Source organism: Eptesicus fuscus, chromosome 6 (genome assembly GCF_027574615.1).
Source record: "Eptesicus fuscus isolate TK198812 chromosome 6, DD_ASM_mEF_20220401, whole genome shotgun sequence".
Classification (NCBI taxonomy): domain Eukaryota; kingdom Metazoa; phylum Chordata; class Mammalia; order Chiroptera; family Vespertilionidae; genus Eptesicus; species Eptesicus fuscus.
This window is the reverse complement of record NC_072478.1, coordinates 76,880,266-76,905,659: the sequence shown is the minus strand read 5'-3', so window position 1 is coordinate 76,905,659 and position 25,394 is coordinate 76,880,266. Positions and strand designations below refer to the sequence as shown.

At 48.8% G+C, this 25,394-nt stretch overlaps 1 protein-coding gene and 1 long non-coding RNA gene across 3 annotated transcripts in view; one reads left to right on the top strand and one right to left on the bottom strand.

Annotated features, from left to right (window-relative positions):
• Positions 1–25,394, top strand: part of SPOCK1 (SPARC (osteonectin), cwcv and kazal like domains proteoglycan 1) — a 465,949-nt gene that overhangs the window by 391,318 nt on the left and 49,237 nt on the right. The window lies entirely within an intron of this gene.
• LOC114232118 (uncharacterized) lies at positions 1,328–3,653 on the bottom strand. The gene is made up of 3 exons (XR_003618171.2): positions 3,585–3,653; positions 3,234–3,353; positions 1,328–1,351 (listed from the first exon to the last, which is right to left on the bottom strand). It is a non-coding gene; the product is annotated as an uncharacterized LOC114232118 (long non-coding RNA).

Sequence of the window (25,394 nt, the reverse complement as noted above, 5' to 3'; positions counted from 1 at the left end):
ATACCATGTGGAGGGGCCCACATGTTCCTCCAAGGGGCCTCAGGTTTCCCATGAGGACCAGGGACGGCCTTGTGGGTGGGGCCTCCAACCTCCCTGCAGACCCCGTTTTTATGCTTTCCTATGTTAGATTGCATCTGTAGGAAATGAGTTTGACCACCGGTGATGCTTGTTCAGTCCCCGTTACAGCAGAGGAAACTGGAAACCCACTGGCAGAAGGAATCTTGCCTGAGGCGGAGCTGGGGTAGAGCCTGCCCCTGGACCTCAGCCTCATGCCCTTGTTCCCACTGTGTGCACACCCTGGGTCATGGTCCGTGGCCATCAGCCTGAGATGGTGGAGGGGCTGTAGCTGAGTTTGGTGGGAGATAGATTTAATTTCTCCAGGGCCCGATGTTACTTGCCTGGATCTTGAAGTGTCAATCATCAGGCGTGGAATGTCACTGTGTTCCCACACCAGCGATGCTTTGAATGACATCCGAGGAGGAAATGGAGAGGGCAGCACCATCTCTAAGGACAGCTCCTTCTTTGCTTCTGTGGCATAGGTTAGCTTTTGGGGAGCCAGTCACCCCCAAGTTCTGGAGAAGGCTGTGGAACTGTACCCCTTTCCTGGCCTGACTTGTGCTGGGAGGTAAGGCAGGGGAGGAGGGAGGGTGCCTCTTTCCAGCAGGGCTCACCAAACAGGAAGGATCGACTGCCAGCCAGCGGAACTGTTGGGAACAGTAGAAAAATAGCCGATAGTGACTTGCTTTTCTCAAGTGGTGATTTCAGCCTAAGGGCTAGATCCTGGGGGGGAAGTCCCGGGTGACAGCCGGTTGTCTAATTCCATTACTTATCACAAGCAAAGTTAGGAAGCGTGTTTAAATAGGAACAGGAGGTGGTGCCAACGAGACCGAGAAGGAGCCCTTCCTCCTGCAACATCTCGGTGGAAAAATCCCAGAGCGCCCTGCCTGCCCGGAGGCTCCCAGCGAAATGGAGAGCCTCTCTGCACCAGGAAGGAGCATTCTTCTCTGATGGCTATTGTGTAACAGGGTGGAGGCCCCAGGCTTGCAAACTTGCAATTTACAAGCAGTTCATATTAATCTTTCCATCCGGCTTCATTCACTTATTATTCAGTACCACATTGTGGTCAGAAATTAAACTTACAAAGGAACACTTAATTTATAGGGTCTTGTTATTCTAAATGTCATTATTTTTTTTTAAAAAGCTTCAGGATTAAATTGGCAGCTGCATCAAAGAAGAAAACCTTCCTCGTCAGGACTTTGAACTCAGGTTCCTCCGCTTCTGTGAATTCTGCTGCGCAGAAGCAGACCCAGGTCCTCCTGGTCACGCTTTGATACCAGCTGATGGGGAAAAGCTAAAGGTGAAAAGAAAGAGAAGGGTAAATGGAGGCAGTGGTGGCCACGGTCTAACTGGAGTCCAGAGGAGGGGGTAGAGATTTGTGCTGGAAATTAATGGCTTTGATGGTTCACCCAAACAGGCCTCTTCTCCTGCTATTATTCTTTAATGTATAAATTTATACTTTCTTATATAAAATTCAAATATTATGGCAAAAAGGGACTCATATTCCCAGGTCCATTAGCTTTTTGTTGCATATGCTTCCAATTATTTTTGACATACATATACTAACATACTTTTTAAACTTCACTCATCCCAAAATAAGACTCATGTTCTACGTAATGTTTTGTACCCTGCCTCTTTTATATGTCAAAGATATGTTTTCACGTAGGTACAAACAGGTCTGTCTGTGTCTGTCTGTGTGTCTGTCTGTCTGTCTCCCTCCCTGTGCTCCCTTGAACTCCACACTTAAACATGTGATGACTGCTCAGTGTTTCCATTTGGGCGCCCATGGGGTATCAAGCTTAACATGTCCACAATCAAACTCCTGGTGTCCCCCCCCATGTGTTTCTTCCTCCTGCAGGATTTATTAACGCCGGCTCTGTGTTTCGATTTGCTAAAGTAAAACAAACACAAAAACTCCCTTGTTCTCAAATGCCACATATAATTACGTTGGCTCTGCTTTCAAATTGATTTTCAAATACTAGTATCTCCTCTTCTTACCACCTCCACCTCCCTTGTGGTCCAAGACATCTCATCTTTTATTTTAATAGCTTCCTAATTAATCTCCTGGCCCCTTCTTTCTCTTTTGAGCAAAGTAAACCAATTCTGTAAAATATAAGTCAGAGTGTGTAATCCCCTGTTCCAGCGACTTCCCCTCTTCGAAAGAGGAAGAGTTAAAACCCTTTCAGTGACCTGTAAGGCCCAACATGATCCCTAGGGTCTCTGTCCCCAGCTTTTGTTATTATACCACTTGCCTACTCACCTGCAGGCACCAGGCCTGTGTGGGACCCTCAAATGTGTCAATCACCCTCCTGCCTCTGGGCTTTGCATGGACATCCCCTCAGCATGGACCGCCTTCCCAGCCATGGACACGGCTCACTCCCTCTGAAAACTCTGCACAGGTGTGACCTTCTCAGAACCCCCTCTCCACCCCTCTGCCCCCGAAGCATGTCTATCCCCTTCCTTCCTTTATTTTTCTCTTCACCATGTATCACCTTTTAACCTGCTAGATAACTTGTTTACTCATTTTGTTTATTCTCTGTCTCACCCAACTAGAATGGAAGTTAATGAGGACTTTTTGTCTGAATTCTGAATAATAGTCAAAAATTGACAAATATTCCACCTTCATCCTTTTTAAAGGGTTGTCCAACATTTACAACATTGAAAATGGCCAAAAACAGAAAAGATCGATAGTAACAAGAGATAACCTACATAAGGTGCTTAGTATGTGTACTGTGCTACCAGCTTCATTATTCATTTGATTCTTCTAACAGCTGAATAATGTCATCTGTGTTGCTGATAAAACATGAAATTTGGAGCATTTCTGCCCCTTGCCAAGGCCACTCAGCTCCTCAGTGACAGAGCAGGGGCTTGAGGCCTTCCCTAGAGTGCATGCTGGTTACCTCACGTCTGCTGTGCTCTGAAACTGAGTGGGATGCCCACTGAGAGGGCGGGCCTCCTTTGCAAAAAGAAACACACACACATACATGCCCACATTTAAACTGATTCTTACCATTCTTTCAGTGCTCACAGAACACACCCCTCCCCTGATAACACAGCCCTCTCCCCGGGGGTCTCTCCAGCGAGAGAAGACGACCTCGCTCCCTTTCTCCTTTCTTTCTGAGAGCATGCTTGGCTCTGGAAGTTTATCAGAGCACCGGCCTGGGCTCATCACTCACCACCACGTGATGTTCTCTGATAGCCACCAGTTCCCGACCTCACTCCGCTCCTCAAAGATGAAAATCCATTTGTAATCTGTCCCGAAGTCGACTGTTCCTCCAGTGCCCTGCTATCTATCGCTGTGAAAAGACAGCATTACAATAAAAAATAAATTGAAATTATAATTGAAAGGAAGCGAATGACTGCCACCCCACAAAGCCAGCTGCTCTGTAAAACATTGGTGTCCTCCTTCCCAGATCCAGAGTCGTGATGGGGCCTGGGCCCAGGGGCGGGGCACAGTGTCATAATTAAAGGAGCTCAATTTTAACTGTAGAAATAAAGTTAGAGTTCAAAAAACATAGCTGTTTTACCTTGATGATGATGATTGTTTAAAAACTGAAAGTGACAGTTAGACAGAAGGAAGCAGGAATGTGATTTTGATTATTGAACTTGAGGAATATATAGCAACTAGAGGCCCCGTGCACAAATTCATGCATGGGTGAGGTCCTGCTGGCCTGCCCTGATAGGGGCCCATCAGGCCAGGCTGGCCAGGGAGAAGGGACACGGGGAGGTTGGTGGGCAGGCCCTGCCCCTGATCAGGGTGGGAGGGTCAATCAGGGGCGGGGCCAGCTGGGGGGAGGGGCTGCCGGCTTTTGGCCAGCCCCGCCCCCTGGTCGAACTCCCAGTCAAAAGGACAATTTGCATATTAGCCTTTTATTATATAGGATTATTAGGTAGGATAGCAGATAAAGCTCAGAAGAGGCAGTTGGAAGTCATAGATATTCAGATTGGTTGGCAGTACAGCGCAACAAAACAAACCAAAACAACAAACCAGATCTCTTCAGTCTGAGGGATCTGACTCGTTTCCAAATCACGTTGGTGTCCTGAGGATGAAAGCTGTGTTCTGTCCAATCCCAGGAGGGGAGCATCCAGGCCCCTCCCGCCTGGAAAGAGGAGCTTTGTGGCTAGAGAAGGCAGACCTGCTCACACAGAAGTTCTGCTTGTGATTCTCATTATTTCAAGATCTAGAATGAGCTACAATGAGAAAGAGCACCAGAACGATTTAGCGGAATTCTGGGAGGGGAGGTGCTGGTAAGGGCAGAGAAGCCCATGGGGCTCTGCAGAATGTGGGAGCCCCAGCTTTCAGATCTCCCAGTGTTGCAGTAGCAGGTTGTGGAGAGCAAAGATCTGTGTAAGAACCAGCACAGCCCGCCTGCTCCACATCGCCGGGTGCCCCAGGAAAGCAGTTACAGGAGCCTGTTTCTCCCACCCCAGCCTAGAGAATAGCATTTCGTTTTGACCTCCTAGCCTGGCTCTGCTCTGTCCCAGCTTGAGTCTCCCAAATGGCTCTTGCAGACATCGCCTGTGGGGGTGAGGCAAGCAGGCACCCTTCAGTGCCTGGGAGGGTGGGGGAAGCGGGGAGGCTGGGAAAGTGCAGGTGCCAGATTCTGGGTCTCAGTGCACGGGATGACCTAGACAGGGATGCAGATGCTGCTGCAGAGCCAGGGTTAGACGCTGAATGGCAAAAACCAGAAATCAGCACTGATGAGGGGGAGGAACGGTGAGGGGGGGGCCGGGTTTGATCAGAATTGTGATTATGCACCAATGCAGAGGGCTGAGAAGTCATAGATATTCAGATTGGTTGGCAGTGCAGCCCAACAAAACAAAACAACAAGCCAGATCTCTTCAGTCTGAGGGATCTGACTTGTTTCCAAATCACGTTGTGCTACAATGAGTGACTTTCAAAAAAATTGCTTTAAGCCAAGTGTTTTTAAGCCCCCCCCCCCTTTTCTAAACATATAATGGGGACTATTAATCCTATGAAACTACTACCCTGAGTGGTGGTATTGAGGCTGATGAGGTCTGGATTCCTGTCCCTGCATTTCTCCAACTGTTAAAAACTTGGGAGACTGTGCTGAGCCAGGCTAATCCCAGGGCATGTTGGAAACTCAGAAGGGACGGAGCCAAGTCCCCTCACTCTCTGGCCTGATCTTTCTAGATCCCAGTCTGCTGCTGGGTACCTTCAGGGCTGGGGTACTGCGGGCTCTCCCCAGGCTTCAGAACCTGGCACCTGCACTTTCCCAGCCTCCCTCCTTCCCTCACCCTCCCAGGTACTGAAGGGTGGCTGCTTGGGGTCCCTTCACCTGCCAGGCTCCTGTCTGTCATCTGCACCTGCCAGTCCGTCCTCTCCACCTCGGTGTTCAGCCCCAGCTTTCCCTGCAGATGGCTCACTGCCCTGAGCACCATGCCCAGTACATGCCAGTGCGTGGCACAGGTCAGGCTGTCTTTGATCATTTGTAGAATGAACTACAGTTTTCAAAGCTCTTTCATGTACTTGAGCTTGTGGCAGTGGCAGCCCTTGGAAAGGTTGCGCATTGAAGGTGAATTAGGTCTCTAGGTTGAGACAGGCTCAGCGAATCAGAGGTGCCCATCTCTGCCTCTTTACATCAGTGACCTGGGGTTTGACCTCAGGCTGGGACACATCTGCCATGTGTGTTTCTGGCTCCTTTGGATTGGGGACAGATGGCATCACCCACACTGGGCTCAGGCAGGTCTTCTCTCTTACCGTGTCCTGCCTCCCTGACTTAGGCGGAAGGCTCAAGGTGTCTCGGGAAACTGCTTGCCTTGATGACAGAGATGTGGTACCCTTCGAGATGTAACATTCTGACAAAGCTTCCTTGACCTTTCATGAGAGCACAGAGAACAAGGATAGGCAGGGGAGTGTCTGGAACTAGTGAGAGTTCGCTTTCATTTGAGTTGAGAACTTCTGGTACGAGAATCACATTTCTGTTTGTGAGACAGCAGATTAAGTACTATTTACCTCTGAGCCCAGGAAACTAGCGCATTCAGGAAACATACAGTGATGAAAATGACACTGATCTGTGACTTCACATATGTTGCTTCTGAAAGCCTCTGAGCCCCATTTAAACTTAAAGCAGAAGGCAACATTCTCACGGCTGTTTTTGTTTTGTTTTCTAAAACTGAGGGCAGTGAATGAGCCTGGAGATAGTAATATGCCTTCACCCACCCATAATCCATCCACCCATCCACCCACCCATCCATTCATCCACCACCCATCCATCTACCCACCCACCCATCCATCTACCCATCCATCCATCCATCCATCCATCCATCCATCCATCCATCCACCCACCCATCCACCCACCCATGCATCCATCCATTCATCCATCCATTAATCCAGCCAGCCAGTGTTTATGACATTCCCATTCTATGCCCATGTCCTATGATGTCTCTCCCCTAAGTGGGATGTTAAGAACGCTTAATGCCAAATCCATTAATAAGTTGTTCATGTATCTGCATATGGAGCTCACTTATGTCCCAAAGTAACAGTTGTCTAGAAAATGGCTGTTCTCCATCTTTTTTAGGAGTTGGGTTTACCAGTCTGAGACTCTGAGGGCTTTTAATGCTTAAAACACCTGACCTACTAATGCTTTAGTCTCTTGTTCAGAAGAGCTAGACTTCATCTCATATGCTTGAGACAAGGAAACTAACTTGAAATATGGACATACTATTATAGTTTGGACCCTTTGAGATACTGCCATTGCATGTCCACTGGATAGGTTTCTGTTATTTGCAGCTAAACATTTTCTACTTGACATAGTGTATATCCTTTTAAAGATAATTTTCTTGGAGACGGGCAGTATTGGTGTGAGGTCAGGAGCTGCCAAGGAGTCAGGGACAATGGCATCTTGGTATCTAGGGAGCGGGAGACCGAGGTGGCCTCCAGAGCATCACTCAGAGTATCACAGAGTCTTAGCAGCTGCAGTTCCCAGAACGAGGCTCAGGGGCATTGGTTGGCCTGGAGTAAAGCATAGCTGTGTACCAGGCATCCTCATCTCTTTCAAAGACTACTGACAAGGGAGCAGAAAGGAGGGTCCATGGTACACACTAGCTGGGCATGTTGGACTAGAACATGCTGTGCATGAAGCTGAGTGGAAGGAGCCTCCTAGCTGGAAAAGACAGGTACGCGGTGGGAGACAATGAACACATGAACATTTTTAACTTGAATTTAAAAAAAAAAAACACAACTATAGGAATTATACATGTTTGTTAAAGAATATTTAAAATTACCCAGTCTCCCATACTGAGTATAATCATATACTACTCAAAAGTCTTTATTATTAGCTTAATAGCACTTAATAATATTCCCATATCACTAATGATTCTTTGAAAGCTTGGTTTTTAATGGCTGCATGGCGTCTGAGTCTATAAATGTACTATAATTTTTATAACTAGTCCTCTACTGAGCAGTTAGCTTCTCTCTGGTCTTTCATTATTACAAATACTGCTTTTATAAACATCACTGTGTATTAATTTTGCAAGCATATTAATTATTTTCATAGGATACATGACCAGTGGTGGGATTTCTAGGGCAAAGGATATGCATGTTGTAACTCTTCTGCTATTTGCTGGCAGAATTTCTCCCAGGAAATGTGTATCATATCAAGATATGAGAATGTCTGTTCAGAGGACACTTACCAACTTTGGATACTATAATTTTTAAAAGAATTTTTCTACAGCATAGGTTAAGAATAAAGGTACTTTTGTTAGTTGGGATTTGGCTTAGCAGTACATAATTGATACTCCAGTACTCAAATAGCAGTGGATTAAGCAAAAGAGGGTTTCTGTCATCATTTTAATATAAATTAAGTCAAGTAGTAGGAAGCCTCAGCTGCTATGGAGTATCTCAGTCCTCAAGGCCTTCCTGTCTTATTGCTCTGAGAATCTTAGCATCCAGCCTCATGGTCCAGAATGTCTGCTAGAGCTCCAGCCATTGCATCTGTAGTTCAGACACCAGGAAAAGGGGGGAGCAAAGAAGGGTGCACTACGTTCTTTAAACTGACCTCTGTGAATTTGTATACAGTTCTGCTCTCTTCTCAGTGGCCAACTCAGGCTGAATTTAATATTAGTCTTAGTTGAACAGCCCTGCCTCGATGCTGGACAATGCAAACTTTTAAGCTGAAAAGCAATGAACCAGCTAAAAATCATGGTTATTATTATTTTTTTAATATATTTTTATTGATTTCAGAGAGGAAGGGAGAGGGAGAGATAGATAGAAACATCAATGATGAGAGAGAATCATTGATTGGCTGCCTCCTGCACACCCCACACTGGGGATCGAGCCCGCAACCCAGGCATGTGCCCTTGGCCGGAATCGAACCCAGGACCCTTCAGTCCACAGGCCGATGCTCTACTCACTGAGCCAAACCGGCTAGGGCTTTTATTACTAAAGAAAAGCAGAAGATGGGTCTTGGGAGGTAATTACCTTCCTCTGTCATGGTTTGATGTTTTATTTCCTTTATTAGAATGGAGGTTTTACTTTTTTACTTTTTATACATCTTGGCTATTTGTAATTCTTTCTGAATTGCTTCATATTCCCTGTACTTTCCCTTTTTAGGGTATTGGTCTTTGTCTCAATAACTTATAAGGTGATTCTTTTACACATATTAAAGATATGAATCCATCATATATATATTTCACATTTCCCCACAATTTGTTCATTTGCTTTTAATGGTATTTTCTGATAAAGATTTTGATGTTTTCATCCATTCAGACTATCATTCCTTTCTTTTAGAGTTTCTGGCTTTGATGTATGTTTAGAAATCTATTCTCCACTCTGAGGCCAGGTAAAACTTTCACCTTGTTTTCATTTTGTTCTTTCATGGATAGAATTTTTCATGTTTGATGCATTAGGCCAGTGGCATTCAAATGGGAAGAAATGGCTTCTACTGTGAGCCGGTACTTAAAGCTTTCACCAAGCAGTACTCATTCTTTCTCCAGATAATGTGTGCTATTTCCTATTCTCTGCCATTGTACTGCATATTTCAGATAGTTACGTTCATGACCCACTCCTGGATTGTGACCAGGGATTGAAAAAGTGCTGTTTTAATCAATGTCATACTTATTTGAGGGTATGCAAAGAGAACTGGAATTGTAGCTGTGTGCGTTTTAATAGCCTGTTTTCTGAATCATTTTTGCTCTGCCATTCATCTTGTTATCTAACATTATTCTCTTTTTCAAATTTTTCATGGCTCTTCTTACCTATTCTCCCAGATGATATTAAAACTCTTTTTGAAAACTTTCAGAAAATAAGATTTAGATTGCTTTTCCTGAGGAATTGGAGAAACACTGAGCAGGCTGCAGTTAAGTTGTCCCATCTGGAAGCCCACGCCCCTTGGCAACCTCCCCCCTACCCCCACCCCCGGGACGCCTGCAGCCTGTGCACATATCTCCGCTTCGCACATCTCAGGCTGGGGAGCTGCTGTTTGCCATTGCTTTCGATGAATGAAATCTGTTCTCCATCTTTGTTGGAATGATTGCTTCTTTCAGGGGGGAATCATTCTGATAGTTATTCATTTTATTGTCGTGGTCCTCAGTCTCATCTGTAGATCATGGGCGTTTTATCCTCCTCTCTACAGTGTACATTTTAAGAAATAGCTGCCATTACTGACTGTACACTAGTGCTGGACACTGTCATAAGCACATTCTATTCACTGTTGAGCCCAGTGACAGGAGGTACTGTTTTCTTTATTTAAAAAAATGAGAAAAAGGGCCTCTGTGAATTCAAGTTGCTCAAGGTCACACATCTAGCAAATGGCTCAGATTTGAATCCAGACTGTTAAGCTTGGGTTTTAGAAGCACTGTACTACTTACACATGTGTTACATTTCTTTTTTGTGATTTAATGCTATGGCTGAACTTCCAGAAGGGAGAAAATAATACTCCCGCTTTACTAAGGAGCCCATGATATGGTCAATGGTCATGTTATGTTCTGCTGGGCACACCTGTAGGTCAGGGCATGCGTGTCCCCCTGCGGGCTGTCGGTGGCCGCCTTGTGCATCCCTCCCCTGGCTTCATTGGTTCTTGGTCCTCCTTCATGCTCAGAGCATGTGCCTCTCTATTTTTCAGCAACTGGTACCCAACTAAGTTCCATTTCCCAAAGTCATTACTTCAGTTATCTGTTTCTCAGGGTTGGCAGGGATGGGTTCACAGTTCCTCTGGTGTGTGACGCTCTGTGAGGGCCCAGAGCCCTTTGGCATGCAATTCTCTGTGCAGCCCCAGCCCCTAAGGCGGTATGATGCCATAGGTCCCTCTGGCAGTGTACTTGCAGCATGATCCTGTGACCTATGGCTGGGCACACCAGGTCACACTAGCAGTTCTGACCTGGTCTGGGGGTAGGACGCACGCTGGGTGACAGTTCTGTCTGTGCTGGATGCAGAGCGTGCAGAGATCAAAGGTTCTGTCTGTGCTGGGGGCATAGCACACACTGGGCTGTGGTCTGTCAGTGCCAGGGGCGGGGTGCGCACCAACCGCGGGCTCTGTGCTGGTGGCAGAGCACCTACCGGCCCAAGGCTCTGTCTCTGCCAGGGGCCTAGCACACACTGGGCTGTGACTCTGTTTGTGCTGGGGGTGGGGTACGCACAAGCCAAAGGGTCTCTCAGTGCTGGTGGTGGAGCATGCTCCAATTTTTCTTTTCTTTTTCTTTTCTTTCTTTCTTTTTTTTTTTTCATGACTTTGAGACATACTGGTCAGTGCTTTCTAGAAAGTCCCTCAAATGTGATTTGTTGGATGTATTCCTCATGATTAGACTAAGATTGTGGATTTGTAGGAGGAAGACTTCAGAGATAAAGTGCCATATCAGTTGCATTATATCAATTACATCATGTCAATGACATCTTGTCAGTTACATTATGTCAATTACATCGTGTCCAGGGCACATCCATCAATGTGACTCAGCCCTGTTGATGTGAGCCTTCTTCACCTGGCTGAGGTGGTGGTTGTCAGCTTCTCCACAGTAATACCATTCTTTTCTCTCTCCTTCATACTGTTCCCTTTAGCTGGAGGGCACCATGCACAGCCCACAGGTAGGGAGTGGGAGTTAGTGCCCCTGACTTCCTCCAGCATCTGCCACCATTTACCCACCCTTGGGGTGGAGTGTCTGTATCGGTTATTGGAATTCTTCCGCACCAGAGATTTGTCGCCTCTTCCATGTTTATTTAGTCATGTATTTATGGACTCATAACACTATTGGATTAATCAGATTCAGAGATTTTGTTCAAATTGTTCTAGCTTTGAACTGGGAGCTCTTTCTGTTGACTCCTGTGTCCCTTTGATACACTCTCACTGTGGTTTATTTATTTATTTGTTTACTTATTTTTTACTTTCTGGCACTCTAATATGCTCCAGGCTCACCTTGTATATTCCTTATCCCAGCCGTAGTATCAGTCATTTCTCCAAGCAGCCCCAGTTCCTTTTGATGGAGAATGTTGTTAGAAACCGAGATCTGAGACTAGCTGGGCTCATTACTACTGGGTATAGACTATACAACTTTTGAGTGCATCTGTCTGTATCTGTATTAGCTAGATGTGAGCTCATGCTGATGTCTCCTACTCTAATCCATTAGCACCTGGCTCACCCTAGCCTCCTCCCTTGCTTGCCTCCAACAGTGAGGGACTTGGCTGCCGTATCTGCCCTGCATCTCTTAAGTTCTTCGGTTCCTGTGTGCACATAGTAGTGTCAAATTGCCAGCCCTACCTGCTGCCTCTGTGGGAAAAACTCGATCACCTAGAGTGCAGTACTTAAGTGTAGTCCCTTTGTCTTTAGTCTTAGGTCTGTGCTCATTTCCAAAGCCATGCAGGTCAGCGCCCCTATAATAAAGTTAAATTGTGTCATCACATCCTGCTCTTCATCCTAGGGTCTCACAACCTCCTAAGTGATTTTTTTAAAATTTACATATGTTGAGGTTCACTGTTTGTACTGTAATGTTCCATAGGTTTTGACAAATTCACCGTATCATATTTCTGCCCTTACACTACCATGAGGAATAGTTGCACTGCTCTAAAAATATTCCGTGTGCTCACTTTTTCATCCACTCCTCCTCCCCCACCTCAGACCCCTGAGAACCACAGGTCTGTTTGCTATCCCTATGCTTTTTGCCTTTTCTACATGTCATATACATGGAATCATGCATTATGTACCCTTTTTATACTGAATTTCTTTCACTTAGCAATATTCATCTAAGATTCATTTGTGTCCTCTTGCAGCTTGATATTTCATTTTTTGTATCACTGAATAGTATCGCATGGTATGGATGTTTCATAATTTGTTTATCCCCTCACCTATTGAAGGACATCTTGATTGCTTCCAGTTTGGCAATTATAGATGAAACTGATATGCACATTGAATGCAGCTTTTGGTGTTGACATAGTTTTCACATCAGTGGGGTGCTACTCCCAGATCTGTGGTAAGATGTTTATCTTTATAAGAAATTGTCGCACTGTCTTCCTGAGTGGCTGTACCATTTTGCGTTCCCACCATCAGTCACGAGTTTCTGTTGCTTTGCATCCACACCAGCAATTGATTTGGTCAGTTGTGTTTTGTTTTGCTTTTACACATTCTAATAGGTATGAGGTGATATGTCATTATTTTAATTTGCATTTCTCCAATGACAAATGATGTTGAGAATTTTTTCAGATAGCTATATTCCATCTTATTTGGTGAGGAATCTATTCAGATCTTTGCACATTTTATTTTTTTTAAATATATTTATTGATTTTTTACAGAGAGGAAGGGAGAGGGATAGAGAGCTAGAAACATCGATGAGAGAGAAACATCGACCTGCTGCCTCCTGCACACCCCCTACCAGGGATGTGCCCGCAACCAAGGTACATGCCCTTGACCGGAATCGAACCTGGGACCCTTGAGTCCGCAGGCTGACGCTCTATCTACTGAGCCAAACCGGTTTTGGCTCTTTGTACATTTTAAAATTGAGTTGTTTGTTTTCCTACTGTTGAGTGGTGAGTACTTAATCTTGGATACAGACCCTTTGTCAGGTATATGTTTTGCAAACAGTGTCTCCCAGGCTGTGGCTTGTGTTTGGGTTCTCTTCACAGTGTCATTCACAGAGCAGAAGTTTCAAATTTTAATAAAGCCCAACTTACCTATTTTTCATTTCATGGATTGTGCTTTTATTGTTATATCTCAAGACTTATCACTAAACCCAGAGTCATGTCAATTTTATTCTTATTTTCTTCTAGAAGTTTTATGGTTTTACAATTAGCCTTATAATCCTTCTTGATTAATTTTTATGTAAGGTATACGGTCTTTGTCTAGCTTCATCCTTTTGTGTTTGAACATGTAATTATTCCAGCACAATTTATTAAAAAGACTATCCTTTCTTCATTGAATTGAATCTGTTGCCTTGTCTCTTTACCAGAAATCAGTTGGCGCTGTGGGTCTGCATCTCAGCCTTCTTTGTGCTTCGTTATCTATTTGTCTATTTCTTTTTTCACCTCTCCCTCACTGTCTTCCTTATTGTAGCCTTATAGTAAGTCTTAAAATCTTGTAGCATGAGTACTGTTACCTTGTTTTTCTTCTTCACTATTAAAATACTCTTTAAATATTTTGTAACATAAAATATTCTTTAAAAAGGAGATATGTTTGGTTCCCAGCCTTCTTGCCTCAAACATGGCATTTGTCTGGATAATCCAGTGCTGGCCCAGCACACAGTAGGCCCTTGTTGATCACTTGTTGACTGCCTGTATGGACAGTGTGGGGACAGCTCCCTCAGCCAGCCAGTGAGTCACAGATGGTCTAGCTCTGCCATCTCAGTGGCTGTGTGTCTCAGCATCTCTCATAAATCCCTGTGGTTCCCCAAAGAAAACGAATTCCTAAAGAAGATTACTAACATGAAGGGATGTGAAGAGGTTTGTGGAATTGATGTCTTAACCTAAAAATAAAGATGTGAGGATCAGAGACCAGCCAGGCCACACAGAAACAGGAAGAGTGCTCATGCAATGCCCTCAGCCCGGGCTCCAGCCCTGTCCTCACTTCCGAGGGTCACGTTGGTGCCCTCCCTGCTGCAGCCTGGCAGTCTGGGAGTGGGGAACGTCTCAGGCAGCATCCATCCTTTATGCATTTTCTGGGCCTACGTTTACAGAATGTTCTTCCCCACCTGCCTCCCTTTGCTCCTCGATATGCTTGGAGACATTCTCCAGCAATCATCTCCTCTCTGCAAGGCATACGCATGCTTTGTGATAAAATTTCCAGCCTAAATGCAATGCTGGGGCGAGGAGACATATGCCCAGTGTGGATGGGCAGCAGATGGGGCTCATCAGGATGCATTAGAACCGTTGTCCAAGCCCTCGTGAAGTGCTCAGCCTGCTGGTAACGCGTCCCTCCGCCTCTTTGGATCTGCCGGAAGCCAATCAGTGCGACCGCCCCTTTGCTCCGGGCTCAGCGCCCAATCTCTGCTGCCACCACTGCCCAGCAGGCACTGGGCAGCTGCTGAACGGAGCCAAAGCCAGAGTCACGTGAGGGAGGAAGGAGTTAGCCCAGGGGAAGTCTGGCTGTTTGTGACAGTGCCACCTTAACCCTCAGCGTGCCCTGCTGGAAGGCAGCCCTGGCACACCCAGGCCAGCAGTTGGTTTCAGAGCGTCTGAGCAATGAATGCGTTACCTGTGGGGGCATTGGGTCCTCACCTAACCTGAGGAAGGCCGGCATGGAGGGAAGCTGTTGCCCCGGTGGTGAACCAGCCACCTACACCTGTGAATGTGTGGCAGTGCCCGGGGTGCCATGGAGCAGCAGCCAGCGTTTCCTTTAAGGGGGCTGCTCTGTTCTGCAGGGTCAGCTGGTGTGTGGCTCAGTACAAACTGCCGGCTGCAGAGGATGTTTAGGGAAATCATACTCATCCCTGATGTCAGGCCTGCGCCTCCCTCTGGGCCTGGGTTACATTGCCCTGCCCCCGGAAGGTGTGGGCACTGCCCGTGGGGTTGAGGGAGCCCTGATAACTGGATGCTCTCTGTGGGGGAGACGGCAGGTGATAGGTGAGTGTTTGTGATCTGAATTTGCATCCGCCAACCCTGGCCTCTGCAAAGGCAGCGTGTGGGGTGGAATGACATTGAGGAGCAGTAGTAACTGAGATGCAGGTCCCCACCAGGTCATCGGCATGGACGTGGACATTGAGTCCTCAGGACCAAGAGCCGTAATTTCTTTCGCCTGCACCTGCCTTGGGTTTAGCTCTGTCCTCCAGGCCCCAACGTGGGCAGAATGTGCCTGTGGCAAAAGGCACGGCGGGCAGAAAAGGAGAGAGAGGAAAAGTCCTGCGTCCGATTCAGACAGTCTGTGTTCAGTTCAGAAACCTACTAGCTGGATGACTTTCAGCAAATATTTTAACCCGTTTGAATCCATGCCTTTCCTGGAGGAATCGAGATACAAATAATGATACCTCCTCGTTGAATCATTTTGAGTGTAAAAGGAATAATCAATGCAAAGCACTTGGAGTGCGGCATTGTGTACCACCTCAAATAAATGGCATCACTAACACCACTGTCATCATCATCTACACTATTTTTGAGCAGCATCCTTTCCATTCTATCACCAGGGCCTTGCATTAAATCAAAATCAGAAAATCCTCTTGATTCCCACAGAATGCAGGAATACAGACGTGTATGCACAGCTTCTGTTCTCATAGACCTTATGCCTTCTAGCGGTGAAAATTCATAACTTTATTAAATTTCAGTAATTATAAAGCAATGCCGTATGCGGTTCCTAATTGCTAGGGAACCAGTGTAATGGCACTCATCTGTTCACAGGTGGCCCTGACCCGCAGGCCTTTCCTTGGTTCACGGCATTGTCAGTCTGCATCACCAAAGTCTCCTTTCTGTGAGGGGTGGGGAGCAGAGAGGACAGAAACACAGATCAGAGCCGCTGCCCAGCTCCTCACAGGTCTGCTTTGGCACCAAGTAGATACTGGCTTGACCCTTTCTTGCCTTCCTCCTTCTCTACCTCTGAGATCCCCCTAACCCCACCCCTCCTTCCGTCACTCCCAAACCACCCAGTGCCTTGAAACCTTGGCACTGAGAAATGTCTGCAGCCGCAGGAGGAAAGGGAGGATGTATCTACTGAGACGTTCACCTCTTCCCAGGCCGCTTTTGGGCAGGCGTCCACCTGCTCCCTCCCTGCAGAGGCCAGCACCTGTGTGCAGGGACGTCCCGCCTGCCCCCTCCCTGCAGAGGCCAGCACCTGTGTGCAGGGACGTCCCGCCTGCCCCCTCCCTGCAGAGGCCAGCACCTGTGTGCAGGGACATCCTGCCTGCTCCCTCCCTGCAGAGGCCAGCACCTGTGTGCAGGGACATCCCACCTGCTCCCTCCCTGCAGAGGCCAGCACCTGTGTGCAGGGACGTCCCGCCTGCCCCCTCCCTGCAGAGGCCAGCACCTGTGTGCAGGGACGTCCCGCCTGCCCCCTCCCTGCAGAGGCCAGCACCTGTGTGCAGGGACATCCTGCCTGCTCCCTCCCTGCAGAGGCCAGCACCTGTGTGCAGGGACATCCCACCTGCTCCCTCCCTGCAGAGGCCAGCACCTGTGTGCAGGGACGTCCCGCCTGCCCCCTCCCTGCAGAGGCCAGCACCTGTGTGCAGGGACGTCCTGCCTGCTCCCTCCCTGCAGAGGCCAGCACCTGTGTGCAGGGACGTCCCGCCTGCCCCCTCCCTGCAGAGGCCAGCTCCTGTGTGCAGGGACATCCTGCCTGCCCCCTCCCTGCAGAGGCCAGCACCTGTGTGCAGGGACATCCTGCCTGCCCCCTCCCTGCAGAGGCCAGCACCTGTGTGCAGGGACGTCCCGCCTGCCCCCTCCCTGCAGAGGCCAGCTCCTGTGTGCAGGGACATCCTGCCTGCCCCCTCCCTGCAGAGGCCAGCACCTGTGTGCAGGGACGTCCCGCCTGCCCCCTCCCTGCAGAGGCCAGCACCTGTGTGCAGGGACGTCCCGCCTGCTCCCTCCCTGCAGAGGCCAGCACCTGTGTGCAGGGACGTCCCGCCTGCCCCCTCCCCGCAGAGGCCAGCACCTGTGTGCAGGGACGTCCCGCCTGCCCCCTCCCTGCAGAGGCCAGCACCTGTGTGCAGGGATGTCTCGGGGGCCTCAGAGGTGCGGAGCCGCCTGAGGCCCAGTGAGGCACAGCCAGTGAGCCCTCCTGTGAGTTCTGGAGTTCCGTGGACAGAAGTGTGGATCTGGAACAGTTGTTGCAACTCTCACCCTTTCTAAGGGGGAGTGTGTGTATGTGGTGGTGGTGGCAGGTGTTGAGTGGTTTTTCTTTTTTCAATCCAATCCTGAGGATTTCCGCCATCCCCTTCAAAGCAAACCCACAGGAGAGATGGCTCCACCCCAGGAGCACACCTGCAGCCCGCCTTGCAGGTGGGCAGAAAGGCCTGCTGGTCCCAAAGGCATCTCCTATTCTGCGAGGAACCTGGTAACCTGATGGAGCCTCTGCCATGAACCCCACTGATGTGATCGTTAAATATGTGAACGCAGCCCTGGCAGCACCCGCTGTGAGTGAGGCCAGCAGCTCAGCTGTGCCTGGAGGCCCAACATGGGGTACAGCTGACCGGCACTTCTGTTTATTATTATCCTATGTGCATTTATTTATCAGGGGCCTTTTGTCAGGTGGGGACTTCCAGGGGCAGAGCCCACCCCAGGGAAATCTGGAAATGAGGCCGGGAGTACACGCGTGATGGTCTCGCTCCCCCTTTGTCTAGTTGGAGGGGACAGTAAAGCGTTATATACTTTTCCATATGAAACCACATCTATTACGGCTTATCCTATCCCCTTAACTAATACGGACATTTGTTCAAAGAATGTTGACTGAGCACCTGCTAGGAGACAGGCGTTATGCTAGGTGCTGGGACCTGTGTCAGCTCGGGCTGCTGTAGCCAAATACCTAACACTGTGGCTTAAACAACAGACATTCACTTCTCACAGTTCTGGATGGAGTCTGGGAAGTCCAAGGTCAAGGGGCCGAGACAGAGTGTGCTCTTGGCGAGGGTGCTCTCCTGGCTTGCAGACGCCGCCTTCCAGCTCTATTTTCACCTGACGCTGGAGTGATTGGGCTCTGCCTCTTCTAGAAGGGCACTAACCCCATAGCAGAGGCTCTGCCCTCCCCTCAGCCCCACCTCCTAACACCATCCATCGGGGTTAGGGCTTCGACGTATGGATTCTGGGGGGACCAAACCTTCAGCCCCTAGCAGGCCCTGACCACAGAGAAGGGGGAGGGAGCCAGCATGTGCTGTACACGGTGCCTCCGCCGCTTGCCGGCTGACCACAGGAGGACAGGCCTATGTTTTATGCACCGCGTGTCCCTGCTACCTATTCCCATGTATCCCATGTCCAGGCTCCGACCCCGGCTCCTGGGGAGGTGTGGCCTCCTGTGTGTCTTCCCAAATTGGAGAGAAAGATGCCTTGCAAGCAAGTGCACTGTTTGAAGTCAGCTTGTTTTTTGTGGCCTCCTAGAAGAGGGAGCTAAAGCTGCTAATTGCCGCTATCGGAGCCAGAGCACCTGCTGGCTCCTCGTGGCCCCATTAGTGAGAGCCTCTCACCAGGGCCAGGGCTGCAGCTGCATCTGAAAGGGAAATCACTCTGGCTGGGGTGGGGACCCATTGTTGCTAACTGCTCCCTGTCTATCACCTCCTCACCTCTCCTGTGGAGGAGACCAATCAATAACCTTCTAAGTGTCTTGCTAAGTGAGTGTTTATGAAGCAGCTTCCCCAGGGGCTTAGCCTGGGGCATCGCTGGGGCAGCAGGAATGCTGGGAGCAGAAAAAGCCTCGGAGGCTGAAGGGCCTCACTCCCCCTTTTGCCCAGCTCTGCACCCTTAACCCAACGGGAGCTTCGTGGGGACCGCTCCACATCTGACTCGTTCCCTGGTTACGTCCCAGCGTGGAGCATCGGTCTGACACACAGAGGGCATCCGAGCCCTGCTGCCAGCCTGGCCTGTGGTCATTCCTCTCCATGGCCCCTCACCAGCCCTGCTCGGCTTAGCCAGGAAAGGAGGTGAGCTGGGTGTCACCTGGGCACCGTGGGGGGAGGAGTTGCAGCAGACACATGCCCCACTCTTGCGGGGAGGGGTGGGGTCCCAGCAACTCCTGGTTAAGATTCATTCCTGTGACAAGGGAGAGTGTGGGCTCTCGATGACCTCAGGACCCTACTTACCTCCAGTCACAAGTCCTGGATGACCCGCCCCAGGGGCGTGGGGACAAAGACAGGCCAGCACGCGGGCAGCGGCAAGGCCCCCTCAGCACAGGCCCCAGGCCTGTTGTCCAGGTCACGGCCGCCCCTCCCCTCTGTCTATTCCCGCGCTCCAGGTGTGCCCTTCCTCCTGGAAAAGCAGCGCCTCCCTCGCGGAGAGGTGTCTGCCACTGTGCCCTCCAGAGGCATCCTGCTTAGAAGTGGCTCCTGGAGGGTGTGCGGATGGAGTCTTCCCCAGGGGTCCTCGGGTTCAGACCCACAGGCACTGGTTGGGGGGCTTTGGGGAGCAGCAGGTCCCCTCTAGCCAGAGGGTGAGACTCAGGTGTCCAGCTGCCCGCTTAGCAGATGGAGAACTGGGGCCTGTGGGGGTTTACTCTCCTGCCCAGCCAGGCCCGAGAGTAAAGCAGGTACGTAGGGGGACCTCCTGTGTGCCAGGCCCCAGCAACCACAGAAGCCTGAGACACCCCCTATGGACTTGGCCCTGTGGGAGAGCCCAGCTCACGCCCCTCTCATTTATTGGACAGGGGTTCCCAGGGTGCCCTCTCAGACGGCACTGGGCCAGCAGCCAGGGTGTGAGAGTAAGAAAGCGAAGTCCCCCACCTCTGGAGCTTACAGTCCGGGGGAGAGGGACCATCATGGTGCAGAACACATCGCCGGGTTAGGGTGTGGTGAGCACAGAGCAGGTGCAGGTGCCAGGACAGAGGAGGGTGTGGGCAGGGAGCCCAGACTGATGTTGGGAAGACTGGTAGGTGTTAAGAGGCCGAGAAAGAAGTGTCGCCTGAGATTACTAGAGGGAGGCACCTCTGTGCATTTGAGGGGCTCTAAGGCAGCCTGTGGGGTGAGCCCGAGGGATGAAGGGCAGATGATGGAGCAAGGCAGGAGGAGCAGTGAGGCAGTGAGGGAGGGCACCTTCCTTCCCGCCCGCCCAGCCCCAGCCCTGCTCTCTGCCCCATCCCTTTAGCAGGGCTGCTCCTGAGGTTGCTGCCGGAGGTTGTAAGGGCCGAGCTCAGCCCCTGGCCATCCCGCCCTCTGCCTCTGGAATAGGAAGAGGAAGTCCTTCCTCCCTGATGACCCTCCCCCCTCCTCCTCCCTCCTGTCCCCTCCCTCTGACTTGTTCCTCTGTCCTCACACCCCTGAGGGTCCCCTGACTTGAACATCTGGTAACCGTCAAGCTTCGTAGTTCTTTTTGTAGAATATGCTACTGCACCCCTTTGCTCCCGCTCACCCCTTACACTTGGTCTGCAGGCCACGGCAGCATCCTGACCACGAAATCCGGGATGCTTCTTGGCCTTCTCCTCCCGTGACTTCTCCATGGGAGTGGGCTGCTGACCGCCTCCAGCCTTCTCCTCAGTGGCAGGCTGGGCTCCCCTTCCCACTCGAAGGTGCTGGTCCCTCCTTCCTTAGCTCTCTCACTCAGTTTCCGCACTGACTAGTCCGTCACTTCTATTCTGCTGACGTCACCCGGGGCCTCCTCACCTCCCGCCTCCCGCACTGCAGTGGCCTGCTCACGGGTTTCCTGTGCTTCTTTGCTTCTTTCCACCCTGCTGCACCCCACACCCCAATCAATCTTTTAAACCCACTGCTTGGGGACCAGCTGGGTGCCAGGCGTACCTTTGGGTGTAATCAGACTCATTAACTCACTTTCCCCTGAACTTGGTTTGCCTCTTGCTGATGCTGTTCCCTTTGTCCCTCCCAAAGCCGCCCGAGCCTACAGGGGTTCCCCTTCTGGGATGACACATTTTGGGGGGGGGGGGTGGTGGTGAGGGGAGCGTGTCTTCTCACTGGCATTCACAGCTACCCGGCAGACATTTATCAAGCTTTCACCATGTATCAGACTGTCCAGAAATGTTCCGTGTGTTTGAGGAGATGGACAGATGTAATGAAAGCGAGAGAACCCCTTTCTTCCCTGGGGAAATGATGATGTATATTCTAACCTCCTCTTGGAGCATTCATCACCCACAAGGAGGCCTGTACTCTATTCAGTTGTTACTTGTTCTTGCCAATGTCATATTCACAACCACCTTAATTCCCGGTCTTATGCTTGTGCTAAAAAAGAGGTTTTCCCCCCCCCTCTGGAATAAAGTAAGGCTTTAAGAAATTGATATTTAACCCCCTACCCCCATAGTATCTACCCTTTAAAAACAGGGCCCACGAATTCCTGACAGTGCCACGGTGGAGGCTGTGTTCTGTGGTTACTAAAGGGGATGCTTTACAATGGAATCACTTGGAAATGAGACCCACGCATGGCCATCTTGCTATAATTATGACACATGTAATTTACAAGGAAGAAGGAGCTTTCATGTTTCTGGGGGAAAATGCTTACAAAACAAAACTCTTCATTACATATTATAAATTTAAAAATTCTTGGGGAAGAATTAGAATTAAAAACATATGGTAGCTGCCGGGCTCTCTCATTGGGGAAAATGTACATCTAGATAAATGGTGTAATTACATTTGCCATTTTCAAAGGCAGTTAGTTGTGCTGTACAAACTTCGAGAAGCTCACCACACCATCCGATGAATTTTGGAAATTGGTTAATGACTGGACAGAACAGCTTTCGTGCAATGGAAAGAATTCTACTCTTGAAGGGAGGAGGCTGAGTACGATGCCTGTCTCTGGTGTTTAGTTCGGAGAAAGCATCGGGACACATGGTTTCCTCTCTTTCCAAAGCAGGGGACCTGGGGCCTAGAGAGTGAGGACGCGGTAGGAGGTCTCACATGGGTGTCAGAGGTTATCATTTGTTTTATTTGTTAAACTTATACTATTTTCAAAATAAAGTCATAAAATAATATACAGCGGGTCCTGGAATACCGTGGTTTCATTCAAGTTTTGTTACAATGTTGATGAGAGGCCATGGAAGTTAAAGAGTTAATGCATTAGCCTCTGGTGAGATTGGCTTTGTTATACATCTCACTTCACAGAGACGCAGAACTTACAATGTTAAGTGAGGACTACTTTATATTAATTATTGAATGTAGAGAAAATACAGAAAATGTGCCCAGGCTGGGTGAATCAGTTGATTGGAGTGTTGTCCTATATACCAAAAAGTTTGGGGCACATACCTAGGTTGTGAGTTCCATCTCCAGTCAGGGTGTATACAAAAGGCCGCCATTCCATATCTCTCTCTCTCTCTCTCTCTCTCTCATCAATACATCAATAAACATATCCTCGGGTGAGAATTAAAAAAATACAGAAAATGTGAATTTTTGTTAAAAAAAAAAGCTTGAATTATTTTCTTGGTAGTGCTTTGCAACTTATGTTTCTTTTCTTTTTTTTTCACTTTGAGATATATTGCAGACTCTCTGCAAGTCAGTGTTTTGAGAAATGGATTTTGATAATTGCACAGCATTCTGTGACATGGTGTATTTTACCAGTCCCTCGGTTTAAGTTAACTTTTTTTTTTTTTTTGCTATTCTAAATACTTCTTTTATAAACATTTTTATACATAAATTTTTGTACACATCTTGGATCAGATAAATGGTTATAATGAAGTGACTAAAGCAAAGATTAGGTCTTTTGACCCATACTGCCAGCTTATCTGCCCAAAAACGCTGCACCAACACATCCTCGGTCACACCACCTTGTGCCAACATCCTTTCCCATCCCCACTTTCGTTCTAAAAGACACAAATTATTTTCAGTGCCTCTTGTTTTTAGACCCTCCCCTCCCCCCAATTGATACTTACTTTAGTTTGTATTACTTTGATTACTAGTGAGGTGGAACACTGTTTCCTTTTTATTTGGCGATCTCTCGTTCTCTGCGAATTGCTGTTTGGGCCCTTTGTGTTTGGCGGTCATGTTAAAGGTCTTCAGTGCTCGCGAATTGAATTGCTGGGGTATAGTCACTAATGGCTCATGGAGCTGCGTCGAGTCATCTTGGGTCAGATCTTTAAATTGGCCATTTGTCCCACAATAAATGTTTGCTGAATAAATGCTAAATGAACCCTAATGAAGTAGACTGATGGTCTTAGGCCAAGAGCTAATGGCTGTCATCCCAGGGAGTGGCAGTGCATTGCTTCATCTATTCATCCATTCAGCCATCTCTCCGCCCAAAACACTGTTTAGTGGGCCAGGCAGTGTGTTAGGCGTTCGTTTCTGCTCTCAAGAACTTTAATCTACAGGAGAGGTGTTTACAATACAGTGCATTTGCATTAAAGGAAACCACGCAGAACACACGTCCACCCTTGCTTTTGGTGCATTTTGACCCATAGAAAGTGCACATGATTCCATGAGCAAGCAGAAGCTTCTCCGCTCGCCTTGTTCTGGGGGGCGGGGCACCCCTTCCCTTCCTCCATGCTTCCTCTGCAAACAGCTCAAATTCAGTTTGTAGAAAAACGAAACAAAATCTTCTCTAGCAACTTCTAAAATAAAAGCTACAAAATTCAGTTTCTTCCTGGCCTCCACCTTGGCCCTTAGCGTGATCACTGACCCCTCTGGCAAACTAAGTTTGGAAATCATTGCTAGAGTCAGGTGTGCAAGGGCTTCGGAGCCAGGTAGCCTGGCCCAATCCCGTCGCTCATTGCTCATCTTCAAGGGTCCCGGTTCCCCCGTATTTAAAACTGAGAAGCGATCCTTGCCTCACCAGTGTTGTTTCCTGATCAGCGAAGACGATGATTTAAAGTATCTGGTGCAGAGCAGATGCTAAGTAACAGCTGTCGTCACTATTAGTAGCAATGACATAGGGTTACCATTAAGGAAGTACAGCTGGTGGTTTTTGACAAAAGATGGTGTAAGTTGGCTTTTGCTGTAACAAATGTACCATATTCTGATTCTGGTTGGTACTTAGTTTTACAGATCTGACACTTGAATTTATTTTCTCATGGAGAGTGGCTCCATCTCTCAGTTATGAAGTCATGTTAACCAGGTTCTCAGGAGACGATTGTATAAACCAAAACAAGATAGCTTTTCGAGTCTGGACAGCTGGCAAATCGATGGGGAGTGGAAGGCTCACACCATGGGCCAGCTCTTCCTTCCCTCTAGGCCAGCTCTGTGAGAGCCACATTATAATTATAATTGCTGGGTGCTCAGGGAATTGGGGCAAGAAGCAACCATCCCACCCACACGCCAGCTGAGATGGCTTGAAGACCTGTTCTTATAGGATTAGTCTTACCTGACGATCCATGGTTCCATCTCCTTCGGGGAGCGTGTCGATGGGCACTGTCTGGACTTGCCTCACAAACTCATTTTCTTGTTGGTTCTATACTGACTACTTCCTTTTCTGATTGACACATCACCTGTCTGGCTGCCCTGTCTTTAAACCACTTATTCATTACCACTAAGTCTTGCATCCTAGAGTTGCGTCTCTGGAGGATATTTTGCATGTGTCTAATTGCATATTGATTCTGTCCTTCACCTCTGAGGTCAGCTTCACTTCCATGGAGCCCTTGTATGGTGGGTAGGTGAGAGGTGCCCTCGCTACCTCCTGACTCATCTGCAAACTTCCTCCCTTAAGCTGTGATATGGGATATGGAACCCTCCCCACGGGTGACATCCCCACTGACACACACATTGTCTCTTAGTCTCCCCAGGGAGCTGGGAGAAGCCTCAAGGGCCTCCTGCTGCTCAAAGGTGCCACTGAGCCTGGGGGTGGGCACACGCAGGGCCACCAGCCCATGCTGCCATGCTGAGTGTGAACATTCTCTGTTAGGTCCTGTCATTTAGAGTCAACAGGTGGCAGCGGGATGAGTTCCATTTCCTCTGGGACAGAGCCTTTTGCTCAGTGAGAGCCTGGCTGAGATTATTTTTCTACTCTGTTTCACATGGCGGAAGAGCCCGCATCCTCCCACTGTAATTGCCACTCACTCAGCCCTTAGGCAGTTCGCCTCCCACAGAGGAGATTCACCGCTCCGACAACTGACCCTCTGATGTGTAGGAGTTACTTGGCTTAAAGCGAGGAGCAGAGGAGGTGTGGGCATCCCAAGGCAAAACTCCTCTCCCTCTCATCCTCAGCGTGTCTGAGGAAAATGGAAAAGTTGGCTTCCTACAGGGGCTTGAGGGTGAGAAGTTTATTCTGGTCATAGAGCTTCAGAGACACCTTCTCTCCCTGCCATCTACCCTGTGGACCATCCCATCAGCCTCACCAGATCCCTGCCCGGCAGGCTTTTCAGCTGGGCAGCCACGAGGTCTCCTGGAGACTCTTCTCCTGCCTG